The following is a 27216-nucleotide window of genomic DNA, read 5'->3' on the forward strand; positions in this document are numbered from 1 at the left end:
CCAAAGAGATAATAAGGAAAACATATTTGTACAAGAATATTCATTCTGACACTTTTTGTGGTGGCAAAAAAAATGGAAAATGAGGGGATTCCCTCCAATTGAAGAATAGCTGAACAAATTGTGGTATATGTTGGTGATTGAATACTATTGTGCTGAAAGGAATAATAAACTGGAGGAATTCTATGTGAACTGTAATGGCCTCTAGGAATTGATGCAGAACAAAAGGAGCGGAACCAGGAAAGCATTATATACAGAAACTGATACACTGTGGTACAATTGAATGTAATGAACTTCTCCATTAGTGTCAATGCAATGATCCAGAACAACTTGGAGAGATTTATGAGAAAGAATACTCTCCACAAATGGAGGAAAACCTGTGGGAATAGAAACAACAAAGAAAAACAACTATATAATTAAAAGGGTCAATGGTGATATGATTGAGGATGTAGACTCTAAATAATCATCCTAGTGCAAACATCAGCAAAATGAAAATGGGTTTTGATAAAGGACACATGTAAATCCAGTGGAATTGTGGGTGATGGGAGGGGAGGGAAAGTATGTAATTCTAGTAACCAAGGCAAAATATTCTAAATTAACTAATTAAATAAAATTTTCAAAAAAAAAAGAAAAAAGAAAAACATCAATGGGATAGGAACAGCTTCTGTGGATAGAAAGTCAACCATGGAGAGAGGAGGGCATGGATTCAAGTTTGACCTCAGACTCCTACTATCTATGTGACACTGGATACATTACTTAACCCCAATTTCTTATTCCTTACTGCTCCTCTGCCTTAGAACCTATAATTAAAATTGATATTAATACTGAAAATAAGAATATTAAAAATATAAGTAGATTCAATTTTCATATGTAAGCTGATGATTCTCAGATCTACATATTTAGGCCTAATCTCTTTTCTAAACTCCAATTTCTCACGTCCAGTTGCCTATTGGACATTTTGAATGATATTTCTCACAGACATTCAAACATTATTTACCCCCATATAATATTTCTGGCTGCCTAAATTCCCCCTTTAAGGATATAATGCAGTCACTCAGGCTTACAACATGAATGTCATCCTTGATTCCTCACTCCAACATCATATCCCCTCATTCAATCAATTGTCAAATCCTATAAGTTTTGCCTGACCATTATTTCTTATATATGGTTTCTCTAAAATTGTCATTATTATCATTATTACTATTCCTCTACCTCTTTCTCCTCCTTTCTCCCTGTTGCTATTACAATTATTAATATTATTGCATATCTTACTTTCCCTAATATGTTATTTTCATGTATCTTTCAACTAGTTTTGAAGATATGCCTCTTGAAATAAGAGGCTTACTTTAATTTATCTTTTCAAGTTTAAAATGTTTAACAATGATTTACATACAGTTGACAATATATCAAAAGTCATTCAATGGATCAATGTAAATTTAGAAAAAATGCTAATGGAATGAAAAAATATGGCATGAGCTTCATTTTCTTCTTTAGATATTTTTATTTGATGATATTAAATAAAATATGTCATTTCACCTAAGTGATCTAAAATTTTACTTTCATTTTCCCTTTTATTTCATAGTTTATTCTATTATATTTTTTAAAAAATAGAATGTACCAGGATTTTCTTTTTGAAAAAAAAATTATTGGTATTTTTCCTACTTATGGACAACCAATTCCATTCTTTCGTAATTAATGCTTTGTCTATCCATCTTGTATCTGTTTAATAGCAAGAAATTTATTTTTCCCACAATACATTTTACTGAAACAACTTGCTGGATGAATGAGAATTTCTCTTTAAAGAAGTATCACATCTCTGAATGCTTTGATCTATTTTTTTCATAAATGGTGTATAACAGTTATTTTCCTAATCCCTGATGCCTGTTCAATTACATTTCAACCCTCAACCAATACCCGTTGGCCCCCTTATCAGTGTCTAGTCTCTGCCATCTGGTCAAAAGTTTACTTATTATTTTCATTCAGTTATAGGGAAACTCTCCAGGACTTCAATACCACTTAACCTTTTATGGTCAGATTAAGTTTTGCAAAGGTGTATTTATTTCAAAGGTATAATAGGAACCCTCAAGCACTCATATTTACACCTCAGTAACATAATCCCCTTACATCCCATGAGTCTCTGTAGAGGGGAGGAAAAGGTGTATAACTTAATTCATAAATAAATAATCTCACAATATTCCACTTTCAAAGTCTCTGTGGTCACACCAGAGCAACTTGGATTATTAGGGCTTTTGTGTTGTGAAAACAACAGTATTCTGGTCTAGAATACTAATTTCAAAATACCCTAGGACTGAACTCCCTGGTCAAGGGACTTACACCTTCCTAAAACTAAGGAGGACAAACCATATTTAAACACAAACTATGTTTTGTGAGACACAAGATTAATGGGAGGTGAATGGTCACTTTTCCATCATCTAGTTTAGTGTATAATAGCCATGGTACGTAGTAAAAATACTATCTCCATGAAGCAAACACTTGGCTTCTCCAAATCTCCACCTATCTTTTGGGCATATGCCAAAGCACTATTACAAAAGTATTTACTCTCTTGGGCACAAACAGCAAGTTCATTGGGATAGAAAAACAATCCTTTCTTTTATCTCTTTTAACTTCCAAACTTCCCTGATTACTTCAGATGTATTTAATATTATCTATTAATTAACTGATATTAAGCACAAGCTATAACACTGACAAAATATGAAAAGGAAAATGAGTTTGCTAGACAATAAAGGGAAAAGGGAAAGAAGTATGGAGGAATCATGAGTAGATAAGAATCCAAGATGGTAATATTGTATGAAATTCATGATTTGATAACTGAACAGAAAAGAGAATCAAGAAAAGTATAATGAACACTGACATCAGTTTCCTTGCTCTTTTCTTTATCTTTTAATTACAAATGTGAAAAATCAATTACAAATTTGTCAGATGACCATTTATCACCACCTTTGGAGTTTGAAAGGAATGAAATAACACTTTGTCTACCCCTTCTTTAACATCAAATATAAAAGATGTTTTATTTCTTTTATGGAAGCTTATAAAAATACTTGAGATAATTATACTAAATGGTTATGCAAATTCCAATATAAAGAGTAAATCAGTCTTCCCATTGAATTTCAATAAGTTTCAGAGTTCTTATGAGATTTAATTTTCATTTCTTTGTGTATCAGCTAGGTTTATAAAAGTTATTCAATTGGCACAATGAAATATTAATTTATATTCCATCAGATTGTTTTTTAATTTGTTCATTTTTTTGGTGAACATTCAAATTATTCAATATGAATGCAAAATGAACATAGACAACTAAAGTGAACAAAGGGCAATGATTAACTTTTACTTTAAGAATATTAATTCTGTGAAAATATTTTAAAAGGCAAAGAAAGTCTTCTAGCATACTATATTTATTGTCCTTTGAGTGTACAAAAATAAAAAGGAAGTTAGAAAGCATTCTCATATCTAAGGAAAAATAATTATGCACAACTCAAAGAATTCACATCTGCTTTTTTCATTATTAAATATTGGCTATTGAATTCTAAGTAATATTTTGCCTAAAATCCACTCATTAGACACTAGATTATTTCATCTAATTTTAGTAGCAGTAACATGCAGATCTGTTTTAGGTTTACTCAATTTTTATCATTTCCAAGTTAAATTTTTTCCTAGTATTACTTTAAGTGACAGGAGACAAGGAAGATATCAATCTAGGTAAATGTTAAGAATCAAGAAAAACCTTTAACCATGTCATTTGTAATCTAAGTGCCAGAATGTGTGAAAATACTAACTTAATTTTAATATATTATAACATTACACTCTTTTGTTTATCTTCTTTAACCTTTTTATGTCTTTGAATTTAGGAATTTCATATTATACATTATAATTATCATTTACTAATCAGTCCTTTGGTAGCTTCTGTGTAGGTAGTTGTTAACAAGAGTGGGTAAATCAAGTATATTTCATAGTCAAACAATGTAATGAGTTTAAATAAAAATGAAAATATTATTCATTATAAATGTTCGTATTGTTCATTCTCTTGGAATATACTTTTCTGTTATGTGTTTTGTGATTAATCATGATAAAATGAATAAGCTAAGCTTACAGCATAGAGGAGATGCCTTCAACTTCATACAACAATGTTCGAGAAAATATTTTATCTATCTTTAAGTATCACTTTTTCCATTACAAATAAGGGGACAAAATAGTTGTATAAATGCTTTTTAAAATTTTTTTTCAGGAGGAAAAGAAAAAAGAGCAGAATATATCATGGATACATGTATTATCTGGTTGCAGATTCAGTTCTTTGCTTTATCAGAAGAGCATGTGATTTTAAATTTTCAATTACATTCAGATTGTATTAAATTTTCTCCCTTTCCTTCAATGACAAACTATTAATTGGTGTCAGATAATTGGAAGGTAACTATTATTTGAAACAGTCAGCTACCAATTAAGGGCTCCTGATTGTCCATCACTATTCTTAGAAGTAAAATAGGAATAGCAGCAAATAGAAATGCTTATTTCTGGTTGTCAAAAGATGAATTGCTTTTTGTCCACACTGTTCTTTAGGTGCTATGAAGGGGAAGCATTCAATTGGAATAGGTGGTCTTCATATAAAATTGTCAAACTCTGAATAAAGTAAATCAAGAGGAAGAGAAAAAATCTTTTTAACTTTTTCATATATTCACTAGATGTTCTTTGGTGGTTTAAAAATCATCATCCAGGACCAATTTAAGGGGAAAAAAACATAATAAAAGCTGAAACAAACAGTATTTTATGTTAGGGTTCTTTCTTATTAAGATAGTAAATAGAAAAGTGATTTTGATATATGAAGCAAGAAAAGCATCAAAATAATTTAAAAGAAAATAACTAGCAAAATCTTTTAATGGCTTTCAACATATTTTTACACAAATGTTTAATGTTGCTATGGGAATCATTCTCATAAAGATTTTGTGAAAAAAATACATTAGCTATTGTACTCTCAATTGCAATTTTGGCATCATTAATGATATCCTTCCATTAAATCAACAAGTATCATTTCTGAAAGATACTCCTCCTCAAATGATTAATATGAATTTGAAATGTTATTCTTTCCAATACTGAGAAGAATTAATACTAAAATGCCATTATATGTCCAAATTATATATTATGACCAGGTTAATAGAAGAAGTAAAATTTTATGGCATTGATTATAGAAAATTGGGCCTTTTATATTTATGCTTTGTAGACTTAATTAATTTATTATAGTGATGAATTACTGGATGTTTGAGGCTATGTATAAATATATGTTTTATTTTTAATTTGCAATATAATTATTTTCTCAGAGATTATATATCTAAAATATATAGAGAACTGGAAAATTTATAAGGGTAATAGAGAGTGGATGTGAATAAACAAACCTTGACCAATAAGAAGTTAATTCACTAAATTTTGAAATGCTAATATCCCTTTTAATTTAAATAATTTAAAATAATTAGAATAAATCTAGTTGAATTAGGTGTTTTGTGTTGAAACCCAATCCTTCCTTGGGTAAAAATATTGTGTTAAACTAAGACAAATATCTGTGTAACATTAAAATTATTATACATTTTCCAAAATAAATTGCTGGGGGAATTAATCATCTGTAATTGCCACATTGCAATGTGGGAAGAAAATTAATAGAATTAATGGAATTTTTTGTTGAGAGTGAATTAGTGCTTTATTGAATTCTTTCCTCTCATTAAAAAAAACATTCAGATAGAATAAAATCTTACATCCAAATAAAATGAATATGAATAAACTCATTACTCAAAAATATAATTTTAATAATTCAATTAAACTGTAGAAATAAAAAAATAACTACATTGTCATTATTATTGTTCAGTTATTTCAGTCATGTCCAACACTTCATGATTCCATTTGGGCTTTTTCTTCAGAAGATATTAGAGTGGTTTACCATTTCCTTCTCCATTGTTCCATCTAGCTGCCCATTTTTTGCAATTAAAAAATATTTTTAAACATTTCCAACCTAAAACCAGGAAAACTTTCCATTGTAAAAAAATTAGATACCGAGTCCAAGTCCATAACAATATCTTATATCAAATATAGCATATTATACTTCAGATCTCAAAGTTCTTGATTAAAAAGGAGTACAAATAAACATAATAAAATACATTAAATTATCTAATTAATTTTTATAAGCATTTTGAATAAAATTTTAGAAGAAAGACTTTTGTAATATTAAAAATCTCTATGACAAAGATAGATGTTTATTACAAAAGAAAGGATGACTTGGAATTTTGAATTAATATAAGAAATTATATTATTTCTTCCAACATTTTATCTTCCAATTCAAAATTTTATAAAAAACAAATAAAATAAGTATTTGAAGTATTTGCATATAGAAATAAAAAGCAGATTGAATGTAAATGAAATTACATTTATCATATGTTCAGCTTACTTTACTTCATATCAACAAAATAAGCTCTATAAAGAATTTTCAAAGATTTCCTCCTTGTCCAGGTTAACTTCTGGATTTCCCATTCTCTTCTTTTTGTTTATTCATTCATTTACTTGTTTGTTTGTTGATAGCATCTATCCTGAAGTGAACCAGTCACTCTCCATCCTCTTGATAGTACAGACAGCACAATCCTGGAAATATAGACATGTTCATACAATTTAAGTCTTTTATGTTTCCCCTTCCAATTCACTCTATGGAGATAACATGCACATTTTTTTTAAATTTTGGTATTAATTCCGTAGGTATGTATTATTTTTCTCTTTGAGGATCTACTCATTTCACTGTTCCTCATCATGGATAGTTCTTACCAATTTTTTTTTAATTAGCCTGATTGTCACTTCTTATGGATCAGTAGTATTCTTTAACAATTATATACCACAATTTGTTTAGCTATTCCCCAAATAATAGGAATGCCATCAATTTCCAATTGTTTGCCACCATAAAGAGTTATAAGTATTTTGGAGCAGATGGTTTCCTTTCCTTATTCACTGGTCTCCATGTGAAACAGAGCCAGCAATACTATTGTTGTTTATATTTATTAGTTTTTAGCCGTTTTGCAACTTTTCTAGTCATTAATTTTTTTTCAACTAGGTTTTTCACTTGATTCTTCAGGATTCTCTATGTCTATCGTTATATCATCCACAGAGTGATGGTTTAGTTTTTCCATTGCCTTATTTATCTCCTTCACTTCATTTTTCTTTTCTTATTGTCAAAATTAGCATTCTAGCAAAGGAAAAACCTAGTTGAAAAAAAAATTAATGACTAGAAAAGTTGCAAGATACAAAATAAAACCACATAAATCATCATCATTTCTTTATATTACCAAAAAAGTTCAGCAGCAAGAGACATAAAGGTTATAAAAAATAACCCTAGACAATATAAAATATCTAGGAATCTACTGACCAAGACAGACTGACATATTATATAAGCACATTAGAGAAATACAAGTTAAAACATACATATATTCATTCTGCATCTATTGGGATAATTTGATATGGTCAATTATTCTGATAGTTTTTCCTAATATTAAACCAGCCTTTCATTCCTGATGCAAATCCCAACTAATTATAATGAATGATTCTTGTGATATACTGCTATAATCTACTCACAAGTTTTTTTTTTATTTAAAATCATTGTATCTATAATCATTAATGAAATTGTCAGATCATTTTCTTTCTCTGTTTTTGCTCTTCCTGATTTAGGTGACAGTATCATATTTGTGATCATTTATCCATTCATCCCCTTCTCTTCCCTTCTCTCTCCCCATCTCACACTCTCCCTGCCCCTTTCTCCATCTCCTTCATAAAAATAATTTCATAAAATTATTTATTTTTCCCCAAATAGTGTATAGTAGTTGGAATAATTGTCCTTTAAATGATTGATAGGATTCATTTGTGAATCCATGTGACCCTGTTTTTTTTTTTCCCTCAAGGCTTCATTGATGGCTTGTTCAATTAATTTTTTATGTGATGGAATTGTTTAAGTGTTCTATTTCCACTTTTGATAGTCTAGGTAATTTATATTTTTGTATCCCTTTCACTTAGGTTGTCAGATTTATTAGCATATAATTGGAGAAAATAGCTGTTAATTATTGATTTAATTTCCTTTTTATTGGTGGTGAATTCATCCATTTTATTTTTGATACTTGTTATTTTATTTTCTTCTTTGTTAAAGGCAAATTCATGAAGGCTATATTTTATTTATTTTTCCATAATCAACTTTTAGTTTTATTTATTAATTCAATGGTTCTCTTTCAATTTTATTAAATTCTTTGATTTATTGGATTTCCTATTAATCTTTAATTGGGGATTCTTAATTTTTAATAGTTTTTTTAGTGGCATACCCAATTAATTGGTTTGTTTTTACTCTATTTTATATTATCTGATTATAGGGAAAATCACAATCCTCTTACCTTCATAATCTATCTTTCCTGTTTTCACCAATAAACCCTTACTTGAGATAAAGAAGATAAAGGAGTATTTCCTCTAAAACATCATAGTTTACCCTGAATGACTTAGAAGGAGGCTGAAGAAGAAGGGGGAAGGGGAAACTGAAGGGAAGAAGAGGGGAGGAAGGAAAATTGGAAGAGAGAGAAAGGGAGGTATAAAAGGGAGGAGGGTAGGCAAAAGAAGATAAAAAAAGAACCTGATCCTTTAGTTACCACTTACCCATCTAATATACCCTCTAATATCATCTATTATATATACACAATATATATATATAACTTTTATAAAATTTATATGTATATACAACTTATACTTTATATATATGTGTGTATGTATATATATACATACATATATATATATATATATATATATATATATATATATATATATATATATATATATACATACACATATATGCCTATAACTCAACCAGGTCACCTCCAACTTGATTATCCCAAGTCCCAGAGATAAACCCAGCTTCTTCCTTTGGTTCACCACCATCAGTCCCAAAGACTCAGACCAGTCCCAGAAAATCCAGTCAGCAGTTGGCTCTTGCCTCAAACTGTTTCCCTGTCATATTACAAATGGAATTTTCCTTTGAGTGACAGCTGATCAATTTCCAGCTTCTTGCTTGCTGCATTTTCTTGTAATTTCTCTCTTCTACACAATATTTATGTATATGCATATACCCAGGTCTATGTACACATATGTATATATGTATGTATGGAGAGAGACAAAGAGAAAATAAAAAATGTATCTTATATATACACAGGCTTCCAAATCCATAGGCCTCACACCTCTGAAAAGCAAGGTGTGAAATTCATAAATTCATTTTCATATATTTTCTTCATGGACAAACTTAATCCTTATAAATATTTAGCATACAATTTTGACTTTGTTTTCAATATTTTTCTTCCATTTATTCAATTGATTTTATTTATAACATGTTTTCCCTCACTTTTCTCTTCTCATTATAATTACTATTTGTCATGATAAAGTAATATTCCATTAACTTCATGTATGATATTATATCTCATCTTTTCCCAACTTACAATCATTGCCTTTGTTTCTTATTAGGATGTTTCAGAAGAAGGTGAGGATACCTCATGGTATTGTGTAGGGAAACTTACTTTCTAAAACCAAAAACAATCGATTAGAATCCTAGTAAATCCTACTAAAGTGGATAGCCTTCATGTAGAAACAAGTGATTTATGTGAAGTTATTTCCATACTCTGATTTCTTAGAATTTTGTCACCAAAGAGATGATGACATCTTTAATCAAAGAGAAAATTCTGAGAAACAGAAGAGTTTCAATTTGCATTAGTGGTAGATGTACGCATAATGATGAAATCACAAATGATTGACATATTAAAATACTTCTGCTTCTGTATGAGGGGCAAGATAGTATAATTTTTCTTAAAACCCAAAACAGTTTATGAATTACCACCAGAGGAACTTTGATTCCTGATTTTAGTGATAATTAGCTATGTGATCTTAGGGAAGATAAGAATCTCCCTCAGTCTTGGATTTTTCTCTTTCCTTATGAGTGTCTTTAACAAGTTCTATGAGAATCAAATAAAATAATGCAAAATGTTGTGAGAACTGTAAAGCCCCAAATCAGTGATCACTGTGAATTGAGAGGCAGAGGATTTCATTTTCATTTCAGGCTTATATCTATGATGTACTGGCAGGAAGCTACATGTGATTGACTTAATGGATAATCAGACTGCAAAGTCAGTTAAATCTATTTCACTATGGTGAGTTTGGGTTAAATTGTGGGAATAAAGACCATCTGTTCTCACAATATTCACATGGCTCATGACATATAGAATAAATAAATTGTTATGATTTCCACATTGTATTAATTGTAAATGTGTATAACTTTCCAGAGCTACCCTGGTTCTCATATGATGAAATGTGAAAAAAAATCCACTGATGACTAGAAAGTGCAGAAAAAAAAATTATATATACATATATATATATGTACACACATTAGAAGGGCTTGTAGATATATGGTGACATTATTAATTACAGTACTTTGATAGGAAACATTTTATAAGACAGAAGAGTCATTAATAACTGAGGTATCACCAACTATTAATACAGTTCTGTTTGTTAAATAATAACAGTTTTATATTATAAAGACAAAATTCATATTTTTGTGGAATGAGGTAACTGATTGAAATATTCTCTCTCTCCACTGGACTTGCTAAGGCGCTGCACTGATTAATGAATATCTGGAAAGTTAGAAGTTTACAATGATTGAATGCTATGATATTTAAGTATCAGTATTTATACATCTATAAGTAATCTTTACCCAGAAAGCTCCTTGTAATTATAAGGAAGAAAAGCTTTACAATATATTGATTTTAAGCTATATATGATGGAATATTTCAATAAATTCTATTGCAAGCAAATTCCCAGGAACACATGACAGTCACTCAAATATTTTGCAGAATCTAAAATATTAACTAACGAAACTATTGATAAAAATGTATATAATTTATCATAAGAAACAATTACTATGACAGAAGACTAAAACTTTTCCAATGATGTAAAAATATTTTGCTATCTGAAATATATATATATATATATATAACTTGTGAGAATGTGAGGAAAACATATAGTGAACTAGAAACATTACAGAGAAGAAAAAAGTTTCTTTTGTAACCTGTTCAAAATCTTGAAAAGATAAAATATACTTTTGGAGTTGTTGTGGTGGTTTTGTAGGTATTTTTAGAATAGATCAATGTTATATCTCCTGTAAATTCATTCAGAGAGTACATTACTTTGGACAAATGAGTGCAATATGCTGCAAAGTGCTCAGTAAGGCTGAAGATATTCATTTTAAAAAAATTATTTTTTAAGTCCACTAGATTATTTAAATTGCTTTACATGTGTAAGAACAATCTGAAAGGCAGTTTACTTTATATACAGAATCAGTTTGCAAGAATTGTCCAACAGTAGCATATGCAAAATCCTGGGGAGATTTCTCATGGAACAAAAAGGTCCACAGATAACAAATCCTGTTGTCTTCCTTGATATCTTTCATAATGAACAAAAGTAACTTCTTTTAAGAAAGATTTCCTAAGGACACTTTAGATTTCAGGTTAAGCTAATTCTGATATCATTTAAACATCTAGGTATACTGTACCTACCCAACAATTGTTAATAATATACATTTATTACATGTATCAAGAGATATGATCATTGTAAGACAAATCAACATATCATAATAGATTAAAATGTTTTATTATTTAAAATGACAAAGTAAACCTTTCTGCTTAGTAGGGACTATTTATTAATGGCTACACCAGGATGCAGTATATATATAATCCATAAAATTTTACTTAGCAGACTTAGCAAATAAATTAGATACTATTTCCTGCAGTATGTCATGGTTATAAGTATAAGAAGGGGATAAAAAGGGCATATCACTCATTCATCTACCTCCAAGATCATAGTGATCATTCATTTGGGGCTTTGTAGTTCATAAAGCACTTTGTAATATTTTATTTGATCTGTATATAAACTTGTGAATACACTCTTTAGGGAAGATAAAAATCTGAGATTGAGAGAAATTTGCAAATGGAGGGAAAATAAAACAATGATTGGGTAAAATAAGATAATATGAAAAGCACATTTAAGAGATAACAATGACTATAAGGCAACAGAGAGACAAGTAATAAATACATCAAATTTAGTGAATAGGCTAACTCTCTTAACTAGAACCAGGTTGCATTAAAGCACATGTCTCTTCAATTCAATTAATTCAATTATCAGGCTACTATCTGATAATGGATGCCTGATCTCCAATGGAAGGATAACTGTAAATAGATTGGGATAGAGTCAGAAACACATTCCTATCATCCATTGATAGCATTTTCCATGTCATGGCCATAGGTTACAAGCAAATTTTCTATGCTTAAGAAGTTAGAATGGATTAGCTACAATATGACTGAGTCATAGAAAGCATGGTTCTAGTCAAAGGCTAGCTGCTTATTTGACTAAATTAAAATATAAGTAATATCAACTTGGAATTAGTCAGAAACTGAGAGAGAAAGAATCTTTCTCAGTTTAAAATGCAAGGGATCTATTGGTATATGATACTTTGAACTTGAAGGAGGAAGTCAATTGAATTTATATTTATTCTCAGTTTATTATTTTAAGATTGTCTAAAGAGGATTCTCATGGTGGTTTCCAGCTTCTCTGCTTCCACTCCACCATATTTGACTCTGGGACTATAAATCATCATCATTGTATTTAATTTGATAACGGGTAACTATTTAAACCAGGTCTTCTAAATTTCACTATTTGGGCACTTTCAACTGTGAAATAATATTATATTTTACTTGAACTATCCAGTTCCTACAAGCAGTGAATAAATAAATTCAATTGACTTCTACCTCCAGAAAGGAATCCTCAAATGACAACTTCCAGGAATATAGAGCTAAATTCAAGAGCTGCCCCCACCTCCCCACCCCCAACAACCCAATCCAAGGAAAAATACCAGCAAGCGGCCAGAAAGAAACATTTGAAATACTATGAAGCTACAATCAGGACCATATAAGACTTAACTGCTTCAACATTAAAGGATCAGGAAGGCATGGAATATGACATCCCAGAAGGCTAAAGATAAAATTTTCCAACCCAGAGCAATCTATCCAGCAAAACTGAGTAGAATCTTTCAGGGGAAAAAATGGTCATTTGATAAGATAGAAGATTTCCATGCATTCCTGAGGAAAAGGCCAGACCTAAACAAAAAATTTCAATTTGAAATTCAAGACCAAAGAGAAGACTAAGAATGTAAATGAGAAAATTAACTCAGCTCAACATGGTCAAACTATGTGTTCCTACATAGAAAGGATATTTGTAATTTTTAAAATTTCTTCTTTGTACTAGAATAGATGGAAGGGGTATACTTAGACAAAGGATGGGAAGTAAACTGATTTTGATGATATGATATGCAAAAATATCAAGGGGTTAAAAAGAGAATTGCACTGAGAGAAAAGAGAAGGGAGAGATTAAATGGGAGTAAATTTTATAAAGGCATGAAAATTATTACAGAGGAGGGGAGGATGAGGATGGTAACGGACAACAATTAAACTATACTTGCATCATAACTGGCTAAGAGAGGGAATAACAATCATCTTTGCAGGGTATAGAATTATGTCTTACCCTACAGAGAAGTGAAAGGGGAAGAAGATAAAGGAAGTGGGAGATAATAGGAAGGAGAGGAAAATAGGGGTGTGACAAAAAGCAAAACACTGGTGAGGAGGAACAGAGTGAAAGGAAAAAGAGCAGGATCAAAAGGGGAAAATAAAATGGAGGGCAATACACAGTAGTAATAATAACAAAGGGTGTTTTATTTCATCCTTTAGAGAATGGGTACCCAGGAGCCAATGTTACAGTTGCTACAGCCAGGAAGCAAATACAAGGAGTGGAAACTAGCAGGTTTACTTTTATTCTGGTTTCTAATGCTAATCAGTCCTTTCCCTCTTCACCATTAGCCAGTTACTAGAGAGTTTCAATCTAGTCCCAGAGCCAGCTGATCAGAAAGCAATTTAGAAACCCAATCATTTATGTGAGTTTTAACCAATCAAAGTAAAGCAACTTTACATGTTAGCCTCTTAAAGGATTAATCGATCATGTGTTCCTGGTCATGTCCTGTTGATATGAATATGGGGTAAAGGATTTTAAGCTAAGTACATGAAATGTAAATCAATTAAAAAATTATTTTCTTTTTACTCCATTTTATAGGTTTATGAGAAGAGTCCACCATCTTGTCAGGAACTGCTCCATATTTAATAAAATAAATAAATGAGAAAAAAAGAAATTACTCATTATGAAATTTAAATTCTTCACCTCTGCGGAGGTAGGTAGCAACTTTCATCCTTAGTTCTCTAGAACCATGTTTTTTTCATGACACTGATAAGGAGTCTATAAATTTTTCAAGGGATTCTTTTTTTAGCCATTATATAAACAGTTCTCCTAGTACTCTTCACTTCATTAGGCATCAGTTAATACAAGTCCTACTAATGTTTCTGAAATCCTCCTCTTTATCATCTTTATAGCACAAAATTATTTCATCCTTTTATATAAAAATACATTTATTCATTCACCAATTTATATACATAGTCTCATATTCTCATTGCCATCTCAAACTATATATATATATATGTATACATATACATATATGAAAAATATATACATATATTACATTCTTAAAGTTTGTTTTCATGAAGGCTGACAACTTTTTTTAACAAAACTCTAAATTTGGCATCACCCCATGGGAACTTGCCCTCAAACAACTCCCACACTCATCCTTGTCCTAGAATGAAGAATAAGTCATCAATGATCCATTGAGTATATTGAATAGTAGTGCTAAAGATGTTCAAGTCTTAGGTAACCTTTTAGGCTTTTGGGTTTCTCATTGTATTTGAGATGCCCTCCCAGATGCCCTAGTACAGTCATGGTGGACCTTTTAGAGACTGAGTGCCAGGCCCTGCTCCCATTGCACCCCCAATGCCAAATTCTGTACCCACCCCCATACCTAGTGCAAGGTAGGCATTATCCCCCTTACCCCACACAGGAGAAGGAGGAAGTACTCCCATTGGTCTTCTGGGCAGAGGGGTGGGTGAAATGAGGAAAGTCATCAGGGAGTATAGAGAGGGAAAGGCCAGTGCCCTGAGTACTCTGATCCCCTACAGCTCTGCCATCTGTGAGCTTCCCAACTTACTACCATTGGGCTGCTGGGAAGAGGGACAGGTGATGGGAAAATCTTGTCAGGCATAGTGGAGAAGGGGAAGGAAACAGCTCCTCTGCCTCTCTAATAAGGAACTCTGGAGGGCAGGATGGCCACTTGCCAACAGTGTTCTGCATGCCATCTTTGGCTCCCAGGCCAAAGGTTTGCCATCATTGTCCTATTTTTTATACTAGGGGAACCAACTTTTGACTCTCTTTGTGTCTCTGGTGCTGATCACAGTGCTTAACATAGAATAGTTGCTTAATCAATGTTTATTGATTGAATGAATGAACTCCTCCCTTATTCTAATTTTATCCTAATTTTCTCATTTCCCTTATACAATTTTGTTGAGGACAGTGTTAAAATGGGATGCCAGAAGAGCCTCAGGTGTCCTTTCACTCTTCTGAAGAAGGATAGAGGTGGATATATGGCAAATGGGAAATGAAAGCACTCAGTCTTCTGATGTTCAACAGTCTATTTTTAATCTCCACACAAACTAACCAACTAATTCTCACACATGGCTACAGGAGTACAGTTATAGATTTTACCTGTGGGAAATTCAAGCCCCCCATAGCATCAGGAACCAGACAGTCACCAAAATAGATGCTGGGAAATACTATCTTCTTAGAATTCCAGGAACTCCTTGTCTTTCTTCTAGCAGTAACCAGACAGACACCTGTGGAAACATTCTTGTTTGGATCAGCCTTCTGTCTCAAAACTTGGCTTTTCTCTAAGTTTGTACTTCCAGCCTGACCTTGCTCAAGAAAGCTTGGCAGGATAGCACTGCTGAGTTTATACCCCAAAGAGATAATAAGGAAAAAGTCTTGTACAAGTATATTCATAGCTGTGCTCTTTGTAATGGCAAAAAATTGGAAAATGAGGAGATGCCCTTCAATTAGGGAGTGGCTGAACAAATTGAGTTATATGTTGGTGATGGAATACCATTTTCTCATAGGAATAATTAACTGGAGGAATTCCATGTGAACTGAAACAATCTCCAGAAATTGATGCAAAGTGAAAGGAGCAGAACCAGGAGAACATTATGCACAGAGACTGATATACTGTGGCACAATTGAATGTAATGGACTTCTCCATTAGTGGCAATGCAGTGATCCTGAACAACTTGGAGGGATTTATGAGAAAGGACACCATCCACATTCAGAGAAAAATCTGTGAGAGTAGAAACACCGAATAAAAACAACTTCTTGATTACATAGGTCAAGGGGGATATGATTGTGTATGTAGATTCTAAATGATCATCCTAGTGCAAACATCAACAACGTGGAAATAGGTTCTGATCAAGGACACATGTAAAAGCCAGTGGAATTGCATGTCAACTATGGGAAGGGGTGGGGGAAGGAGAGAAAGTGAAAGAATATGATTCTTGTAACCAAGGAATAATGTTCCAAATTGACTAAATAAAATTTACCAAAAAATTATGTGTATTCTTCCTCTTTTCACCAGATCAAATGAGTGTGAATTTCTCAGCTGCAGTCTGAACAGCTCTTTCTAATAATGTGTATAACTTACTTGCAAAGCTTAATGATTTGAAATTATTTTCTCTAACTCTCCCTTTGTTTTCATCATAAGATAATCAAGACTCTTCTAATTTCTTGGTATTTTGGCTTTGCTTTATTGATTCTTGCTCTTTTACACGATCGTTGTCTTCCAGCTGCCTGATTCTCGCCTTTAAAGCCTGGTTTTCTTTTACAGTTTGGTCAAACTGGTTTTGTAGATGCGTGAATTTCTTTTGCATTATTTCCAACTTTTCCTCCCAGAAGGCTTCCATCTTTTTGGTCATTTCTGATTCAAATTCTTCATAGGTTTGTGGAGAGTTTCCATTTCCTTTGGAAGGTTTTGGAGCATTTTCTTTTATATTATCTTCTGTCTGCTCTGTATTTTGTATTTTGGCTCCATAGAATGTGTCCAAAGTCGCCCCTTTCTTCTTATTTTTCTTGGTATTTTGGGGCTTCTGTGGTTCTGTGGAGTTTGCCATTTCTGAATGTGGAGGATTAGTTTCTCTTGTCTCTTTCTGGTGTTCAGAGGCTTTAGTCCTGGGCAGATAGTTCTATGAGCTTTCCCTGGGTTAAACTGAATATGCCTCACTGGAACTGGAATGGAAGGGTCGGACCACGAGGCCACACTCTCCCCCCGGCTCGCTTTCCGGAAGTTGCCTTCAGAATCGCTGGCCGTGAGGCTGTTTCGTCGGCCTGCGGGGGGATGGGCTGCAGCTTTCCCAAGCTCCGGGCAAGGACTTTCACTGAGACTTGGATAGCAGGATCCAGCCCGTGAGGCTGTCTTGCCCGCCCTGAGGGTTGCTGTTGTTTCGACCAGCTCTCTGCAGCGGAAGCCCCAGGCAGTAACTTTCACCGGGACTGTAGAAGGCCCTGAGGGTTCTGCTCTCTGAGCCCGGCTGGGCTGCGGCTTCCGGGAGCCTTGGACTCTGCGCTCCTACCCCTGAGGTCCTCCTACCCCTGAGGTCCGAGTGATCTCGGGTTCTGGCTTTTGAGGGGAGCCGTACCTTTTGAACCGGGTCCAGGTCCAGGAGGAGGGTTCCCAGGGTCTGTGCTGTTGATCGTTTTGAATTTCGGCGCCTTAGGAGCTTATCGTTTGAGATCGGTCGGGAAGGGTTTTCAGGAGATCTGAGCTTTAGCTTTCTCTAAGCCGCCATCTTAACCGGAAGTTAAGATCTATGTCTTTAACGATTAATGCTTGGAAATGACCAAATAAAATATATTAAATAAAAAAAAAAGATAATCAAGACATAACAGAAACCCAAGCCTTATCCATTTAGAATCCTCTTGTGTCTCTTGATAATGACAGTATTCAGTAGAGACATATGTATTACTTCCCATAATTGCATTTAAGCCATCTATGCATGTTTAGTCATTTATTTTTTTTTAATGTTTAACTTTTTATGAAGGGCTTAACATGAGTTTGAACTTCAAAATTCCTATATACCTCTGGTATTTTCCTGTTGGATAATTGGAAAGCTACTTTTTCATTAAGGTCCCTCCCTATGTATTGGGAAAACATATTAACATTATTAGGTACAGCATTCTTGATATTGACAGTTTTTTTTTTTTTCATGAAATCCTCAGGTACTCATGGATCACCCTAGGAAGGATTATTAAATTTGTCCTAGCCTGAACATTAAGCCTTCAAGTATGCAATGACCTTAGCCTAGATAGAAGTAGTAGATATAATCTAAGTATCCTTTGGTCTTAGAAGTTTTTCACATGGTGTCTATGCCTCTAACAGGTAGTTCAGTCCAAGATCCTTCTTCCTTTAGCTCCTTGTAAGCCAATCTATTGTCCTTCCTTTCCTTTATTCCCCAAAGTAAATATGAGGCCACAAGTTCTTCAGTTCCTCAGAAATTCCCATCATGGATGTTCCCAAAGTGGAAATTCCCATTTCTGGCTCATTTTCCTGGGGACATTCTTTCCAGAATCTCAAAGCCTAACTAAGTGTGGTGGTATTGTATGTGTGCATCACTCTGTGGTGACCTAAGATCATTGCCTCCCTTGACCTGCTTGAAGACTTATTTAATTTAACTGTATTAGTACCTACAAAGGAGACATTGGTAAGCATATAGCCTTTTCCTTCTCAGATATCATAAACTATTATCTCTGATCTTTTAGAGTACTGCCTGCTAAATTGCTAAATTTACTTATTACAGAATATAGAATATTATTATTTGACATAGAAGTTCTAGATTTTGATTAATATTTCTGAGAGCATTTATTTGGAGACTTATTTTTGTATTTTTGGAATTTATAATTTCTTCCATTTTTCATCCTTATTCTAAAAGGTGTGGGAAGTTTTCTTTTGAGATTTCTGAAAATTTGAAATCTAGATATTTGTTGGCAATGACATTTAAAGAATTTAAAGTCTTATTTTTTCCTCCTTCATCTGTTTTCAATGTCATTTGTTTTCATTTTGAGTTAATTACATTCTTCAATTTCTTGATGTTTTTAATATCTTTTTATTTCACAAAATTGTTGATTTCTCTTTGGTTCATTCTAATTTTATGGTGTTCTTGGTTTGGAAAAGATTTTATATGTATTATACATATTAATTCCATTTTCCCATTATTTCTTCCCTAGTTCTTTTCACATTTCCACTTTATTTTTCTTCTGAAAGTTTAAATTAATTGATGAAACATTTTAAAGTTTCTAATTCTTGCTTTTTCACTGGATCTAGTTGAATTTTTTGGAGACTTTGTATATAGATGTCTAGAGACAAATACATTTACATTTTCAGAAGAAGATAAACAAACCAGAGTGCATTCAGAAGAAGAAAATACTGTGATCAATATATCACACAGATTAAATGAAGGAGCTAGAAATGTTTAGACCAGAAAAAATAAGATATTAAAGAGACTTGATAACTATTTGAACTATTTGAAAATCTCCTATGTGCATAAGTGATAAGGTTTGTTTTACCCTGCGCAAAAGACAGAAATTACAGAAAAGTAGACTGAGGTGTATTGTTTTGTAAAACTTCTTAGCAAAAAGAATTGTCCAACTGGGAATTCTTTGAGGGAAGGATAAACTTATCAGTGAAAAGGACTGAAGAGACAATTATTTCTAGAAGAAAAAGATAGCTGGAGGTAGAACAAACTAGACTACTAAATATTTAGTTGAATTGGAAGGAAAGATCTGTTGCACTAGATTATTCTCTGAAGGACTTTCCAACTTTGATATTTGGTGACATATATCACCAAATTTCCTTCATACACACACATAATATATATAATTTTGAATCATTAAAAAAAACCTTAAAGAGCAAAAAAATGGGGAATATCGAAATAAGAAACACATTGAAATTCAATTAAAATAATACACATATTAAATAATAAATTTTTCAAATTTCTTTTTTAAAGAGAGACCAGGAATTTACAGATTAATTACTAATCCAAGGTAATTATTTTATTCTTAATCTCATGCTATTTTTCATAAGGAGAAAAAAATCTTATTTAAATGTGTGAAATTACAAGACAGTAGTTTGAAGGAACATCAAGCAAATTATCTCCTTTTGGAGCAAAATAAAACATCTGTTTAACCCCTAAAGGGAAACTTGAAGAACAGACAAAAATCAAGTGAAACAATAATATATCATATCCAAACTTCCAGGCAAAGATTTTTTAATTAAAATTAACATACAATAATTTAAAATATTATATTTTAAGAGATTTATTAATGATCAGTAAAAGTAAAAGATGCAACAAAAGAAAACCATGTGCCCATGGCTAATCTACTTGTTCAAAAACCATGCTCCACCACAGTCGAAACCCAGGAAGCAAAGAGCCTGAGAACAGGAACCACACTCAATATATCCCCCTGTCTACAGGAAGTATATAACAACAGGAAATCAGTGGGCTCTTGGGAAATGTAGTTTGTAGGGTAACATTTCTAATTACACCTTCCCCCTGAGATCCAGTGGAAGATTGGTCTATCAAATAGATCTTGTAAATATAACCAACTTTTAAATTACAATAATTTGGGAATAAAAGGGGAAAAAAGAATAAAACCAATCATTGCTAGAAATATTGACAAGAAGCGAATTAGGGGGCAGTCCCCTTTGGCATGAGTATACATAGAAAAACCATGCATTTCAACCCCACACAGTTCAAATCACCACATCTCAACATTCACTCTGGATCTCCTGGCGAAGCATGTGGTCTGTGCTGGCATCTTCATGGCACCTTTTCCAAATACTTCACTTTCTGGATTTAGAGAGGTATAATATTTCTTATCCTAAAATTACTCTCAAAAAGAATTTAACCTTTTAATTTAGGATAAAAATACATTCCCCCATGAGGAGGATAGTGAAAAACATGGCGATCACTCAGGGATACATTGCTGAGTTGTGAGATATATGAATCAATTTGCAAAAGAAATAACAAACCATCAAAAAATCCAAATAAAGAGAAAAATAACTTCTGGATGAAATATAGAATATCAAAGACTTATATGTAAAAATTCTAAATAAAGGAAAATACACCTATAACAGGTCCTTGAATCAGGGCCCAATTAAGGTGCTTTATGTAATTATGTACTTACCCAATCAGTAGCCAGGACTTAAGTAAGTTTGCCACTCAATGAAAGACAGAAAAGGGACTAGATTATGGAAGCCAGTAGGGGAGCCAAAGTAAGGGGATTATTATAATGTAGGACTGAGGGATGCCTGCCTCTGACATATGTCAAACAGCTGCAACCTCGATCCCAAACAAGTCCAAGTCCTCTTATCTTGGTGTAGAAGTTCATCAATAATACCTGGATTGGTTTGGTCCTTTTTGATCTTGGGCTTCTTGGTACTGTATAATGACTCTTATATTCCTTTCTTCTGGAATCAGATAGAATTATTAAGTCAAGTTCCATAATTTTTAAACCATGGGAGCCCAAACTTTTTACACAAGGGGTCATTCCACTGTCCCTCAGATCATTGGAGGTCCCGACTATAAAAAAATACTATGAACAAATCTGCATACTGCTCTCTGGGATAGCAGAGGCTATAGCACTGGCTGTGATGGGCCTGTCACACCTTGCACAGGCCCATCACTTCCAACACTATGCCGGGCAGCAGTACACACAGTACAAAATTCCTTCCCCCATATCACCACTCACCATGCTGATGTCTTCCATTGTGTAACCACATAATCCTTTTTGAGGTGCCTCTTTCTCATTCAAATACTCTCAGAACAAGGCTCCACATGAAGGATTATGTCACCAGAAGTAGTACTGCATGTGAGTAATGCCATGCTTTGTGGCGCCACCACATACAGTGTTCCTCTCACTGACCACCAATGAAAGAAGCTCCCCTTCTGGAACTTTGGTGGGGACCAGATAAATGCCCTTAGGAGGCTGCAGGTGACCCATTGGCCATAGTTTGGGGACCCCTGTAAAGAATCAGTGGCATCATTTCTATTGCCTAAACATTTTGTGGGTATTCATTAATATTGGACCAAATGTATTTTAAACTTATATTACTGCAAAATCAAAAAAAGTTAAAGAAAATCTTTTCAATGCAGTTGGCATGTGCTTCAAATACAAAAAAAAGAAGAGATAAAAACTCAAAATACTATATTACATGCAAATGGAAAAAATAATAAAAATGTTTTGAAAATAAAAATATATAGCTTACAATCAGTGGCACATTGTGTCACACAAGGAAAGGTATACTACAAAGGTGACTCACCAAAAAATGAGATCCATTTCCTTTTTAAACTTGGCCATGAATCACTAAGTGAGTGCAAATGATTTTCATAAAGTAAACATTTTTATAAAGCAATAGTACAGTAGATAGTGCACATTTAAAGAAAGTACCCAAAACTCCTAAAATTCACAATAACCCAGTTAATTGTAATAGCCAAAAAATCCACTATCATTAGGATTCACATGAGTTGGTTGTATGGCATTAAAAAAATTAGAAGCTAATGGATACTACTCATAAGTTTCTCAGGTGTAGCAATTTTTTCAACCTTGACTGAGTTATATATTTTTTCAATCTATTGCTGCCATCATTACAAAATGTGTCAGAGGAGCTTAGAAAAGACACTGCACTGTTGATGCTGGGTCTAAAAACTTCACCAAGAATCTAGATCATTCTGGTGGAAGGATAGAGTAAGCTAATAATTTACAAATGGGAGATACTCCCTCTTGGGAGCCATCCAGGGGTACCACACCCTAGGAACAACTTTCCAGCTCCCCTGACATGAGATTGCTATGTCTCATCCATTACATTTTTTACAAAGGCAGAGGTGGGGATTATAAGAGTGCTATCACACTTCATTTCAGCTACTAAATAGACCCTTTACATTTTATTACAAATCATTCAGAGGCAGGTAAGTGATTAATCAGAGCTATTGAAAAAAATCTAAAAATCATGTCTGAAGACTTTAAAATCAGTTTGAGATACTTAGCTCATTAAATTCTCAAAAAGGTTATTAGCCAGGTTGATGGAGAGCATCCATCCTCTATGTGACAATTTAACAAAGGCAAAATGGAAGAAAAGATTTTATGGGCTTTTAAAATTTTATTTTGTTTAGTATACTTATAGGGGAAAGGTAACAGAATATATCTAAAAGCTAAAACATGGTAGATTAAAATGATTCAGTGTAACAGAATAGTATTGATCAGATTAATACATGAACTTAACACAACAAAATTAAAACCTAAAGCAGGCAATCAGCAAAAAACAATAAGATGCAGAGACATTTATAAAAATAATGTAGTCTGAAAAGGCTTAAAATTTTCACCTCCAGATTCTTAAAAAGTTCCTACCCTATCCATTCAGGTTCCTTTTGTCACACTTCTGGGATCTCCTAGAGTGAGGGAGAACTCCTCTCATAACATAGTGTGGAAGAAACCTAAATTGGATGTATATTAGCAACTGGTTACATCCAAATGGCAAGGGGTTGTAGAGAGATTAATTTTTCCCCTAAATCTCAGGAAAGATAATTGAAAGGACCATTGCAACCAGGAATGGTAGGAAGAAAAAGGATCATAAAGCTGAGAGTTGTTTGAAATAGGTCACATACTTCTCTTTCATTGAGTGAGTTAGACTTACAATTTTACTTCCTATTTGGAAGAATAGTCTTTCTTCCCCTTCTCCCTTGGCATGAAACTCTATGTAGTAGCTTGCTTCCCCTGCCACATGAACAGGGAGTTATTAGTCTAATAATCGCCTAAGGAAAAAAAAAACACAACCCTGCTTTTGCCAGCTGCTCAGAGTGTGTCTTCAAGGACTCCCAGCTTGTGTGTTCTAAAGATACAGTGGCAGCAACCAGCAACCAGCAACAGCAATGGGAACAACAACAGGACCAGAAGCAGGTGGGATTGGGATCAGGAAGATCAGGAGGATCAGGAAGATGGCTGGTACAACCCAGGAGTCTGGATTGGCAGCAGTAATGCCAGAGTCAGAATTGAGGAATACTGGCTCAAGCAGATGGGTGAGAGAAGCAGCTTATCTCTTCTCCACTAAGAGTCCCCTGCTAAGTCACTCAAACTAAAGTGGCCAGAAATAAATGGGAAAGAAAAACTAGCAGGAGCAGAACATCCTTTCTTGATCTTCAGTGGTTGCCATCATTGTAAAAATTAAAATTATAAAACAATAACTTCAAGTTTATATTTTAAGAGATTTATTAATGATCATTAGAAAAAAAGGAATAAAAAGGTAACAAAAAAATCACATTCCAATGGCTAATCTACCTATTAGAAAACCTTGCTTACCACTATAGTGGCAAACCCAGGAAGCAAAGAGCCTGAGACAAGGAACCCCACTCAATATATCCTCCTGTCTACAGGAAGTATGTAATGACAAGAAGGCAGTGAGCTCATGGGAAATTTAGTATTTTGGGTAACAAATTTCTAATTATACTCATAGCCTCCAAGTAGAAACAAGGGTCTTCTCCTCACCACCAATCAATATAAAGCATCTCAAAAGGACAAAAAATCAAAATCAGATAAGTGAAGGGGCTATACTGTAGGGCACAGTCTTGAAGGTAGACAGGGTTTGGACATTTCCCGCCTATAAGGGGATAAAATTACTCCTACCAAAGCACAAGCTGATCACCCCTCCTTCATTCTACCTGTGGTTCCAGAAGGAGAGTGAGTACTATGCAAACTCTAAGTTCTCTGGGGGCTGACTGAGGACACCACAGAATTCCCCCTGAGAGTAGTGAAACTTGGGATTCCAGGAGACTGAGAAGCATGAAGCTTGGGTGCAGAATGAGGCTGCCCACAGCAGAAGGGGCAGAGACTGAAAAATAGCCTCAAGGCAAAAAATGCTCCATAGCTCAATACACAAAGACATCACTATCCTCTTCACTTAGACTGTTGGCTGGGAAGGGAAGAAAACACTAGCATGGCAATAATCACCAGCATCCAAAAAATGCAAAGAAGGAGGATTAGGGGGAGGAGGAAGAGAAGGAGGAGGAGGAGGAAAAGGAGGAGGAAGAGGGGAAAAAGAAGACTCTGACCTTAGATAACTTCTAAGGAGAGAAACAGCTGAATACAGAGATGACAGCAGAGGGCAACAAACAAGAAAACACAACCTAAATTTACCCAAAAAATGGAAATTGGTCATAAACTCTTAAGAAACTCAAATTGTACTTTAGTAAACAAGTAAGAAATGTGGAGGAACAATGGGAAGAAAAGTAGAAAATAGTACAAACATAATAAGAAAAATAGGATAAATAATACCACATAAAGGAGTTCATAGGAGGAGATGGAGAATACTATTATAAGAGGGAAAGGGAGAGTGTGCCTATAGGTAATCCTTAAACTTTACCCTCAGTGGAATCAATTCTGAGAGAGAAGAGCATCTAGATCCATTGTGGTATCAAATTCTATCTTACCCTACCGGGAAGTTGAGAGGGAAAAACTAAGGGGGGTGGTGGTTTGGGGTGGGGAGTACAAAAAGGGGGAAAAGAGAGGGGTGAGGGAATTTAATAGACCCAAAAGAAAAATAAGAGGGGCATAAGAAGTGAAAGGGTAAGAAGTGAACTAAAATAAGGTTGTTGATTGGGGGACTGATTTAAAGTGAAATACTGGTATAGAAGGAAACAATGAAAGAAGAAAGGGCAGGACTAGGAGATGAAATCAAAATGATGGATAATACATAGGTGGTCATCATAACTCTGAATGTGAATGGGATGAACTCACCCATAAAATGGAAACAAATAGCAGAATGTATTAGAAACCAAAATCCTACCTTTAAAAGAAACACACAGGGGGGAGGTAGACACATGCAGGGTAAAGGTAAGAGGGCCAGGTAAAATCTATTGGACATCAACTGAGAAAAAGAAAGCAGGAGTCACAATCATGATATCAGATGAAGCCAGAGCAGAAATAAATCTGATTTAAAATGATGATGAAGGCAATTACATCCTGATAAAAGGCAGTAAAGACAATGAAATAATATCAGAACTCAACATTTATGCACCAAATGGTGTAGCATCCAGATTTTCAAAGGAGAAAGTGTTGGAGCTTAAGGAGGAAATAAATAGAAAATCTTTTCTAGTGGGAAATCTTAACCTTCCTCTATCAGATCAGGATAAACCAAACCAATGAATAAATATGTGGACAAAAATAAATAGTGAAAAAAAGGAATACATCTTTTCAGCATCACATTGTATATTTACAAAGATTGATTATATACTTGGGCATAAAAACATTGGAAACAAGGGCAAAAGAGCAGAAATAATAAATGCCACCTTTTTATGTGAAAATGCAATAAAATAATAATTAGTAAGGGTATATGGAGAGGCAAATAAAAAATTAATTGGAAATTAAATAATATAATTCTCCAAAATGTGTTAATTAAAGAATGAATCATAGAAACAATTAATAAATTCATTAAAGAGAATGACAATAAGACATTATATCAAAATCTATGGAATGCAGACAAAACAGTGGTCAGGGGAAAATTTATGCAGATTAACAAATCAGAGAAGAAAGAGGTCAATAATTTGAGTATTCAAATTATAAAATTAAAAAGAGAATAAATTAAAAATCCCCTGATAAAAACAAAATTAGAAATCCTAAAAATTAAAGGATAAATTAAATAAAATTGAAAGTGAAAGAACTATTGAACTAATAAATAAGACTGAAAGCTGGCACTTTGAAAAAAACTAAAATAGATAAAGTACTGGTTAATCTAATTTAAAATAAAGAAGAAAATCAAATTAATAGTATCAGAAGAAAAGGGTGAATTTACCTGTAATGAAGAGGAAATCAAAGTAATTATTAAGAATTATTTTGCTCAATTCATTACAATAAAGATGGCAATTTAGGGGATATGGATGATTATTTACAAAAATATAAATTGCCTAGATTAACAGAAAAAAGAAATAGAATACTTAAGTAATCAGAAAAAAAAATTGAACAATCCATTAAAGAACTCCTTAAGAAAAAAATTCCCAGGGCTAGATGGATAGACAAGTGAATTCTATGAAACATTTAAAGAACAACTTAACCAAATATTTTAGAAACTATTTGAGAAATAAGCAAAGGCGTTCGTTC

The sequence above is a fragment of the Monodelphis domestica genome, chromosome 3 (assembly GCF_027887165.1).
Source record: "Monodelphis domestica isolate mMonDom1 chromosome 3, mMonDom1.pri, whole genome shotgun sequence".
Classification (NCBI taxonomy): domain Eukaryota; kingdom Metazoa; phylum Chordata; class Mammalia; order Didelphimorphia; family Didelphidae; genus Monodelphis; species Monodelphis domestica.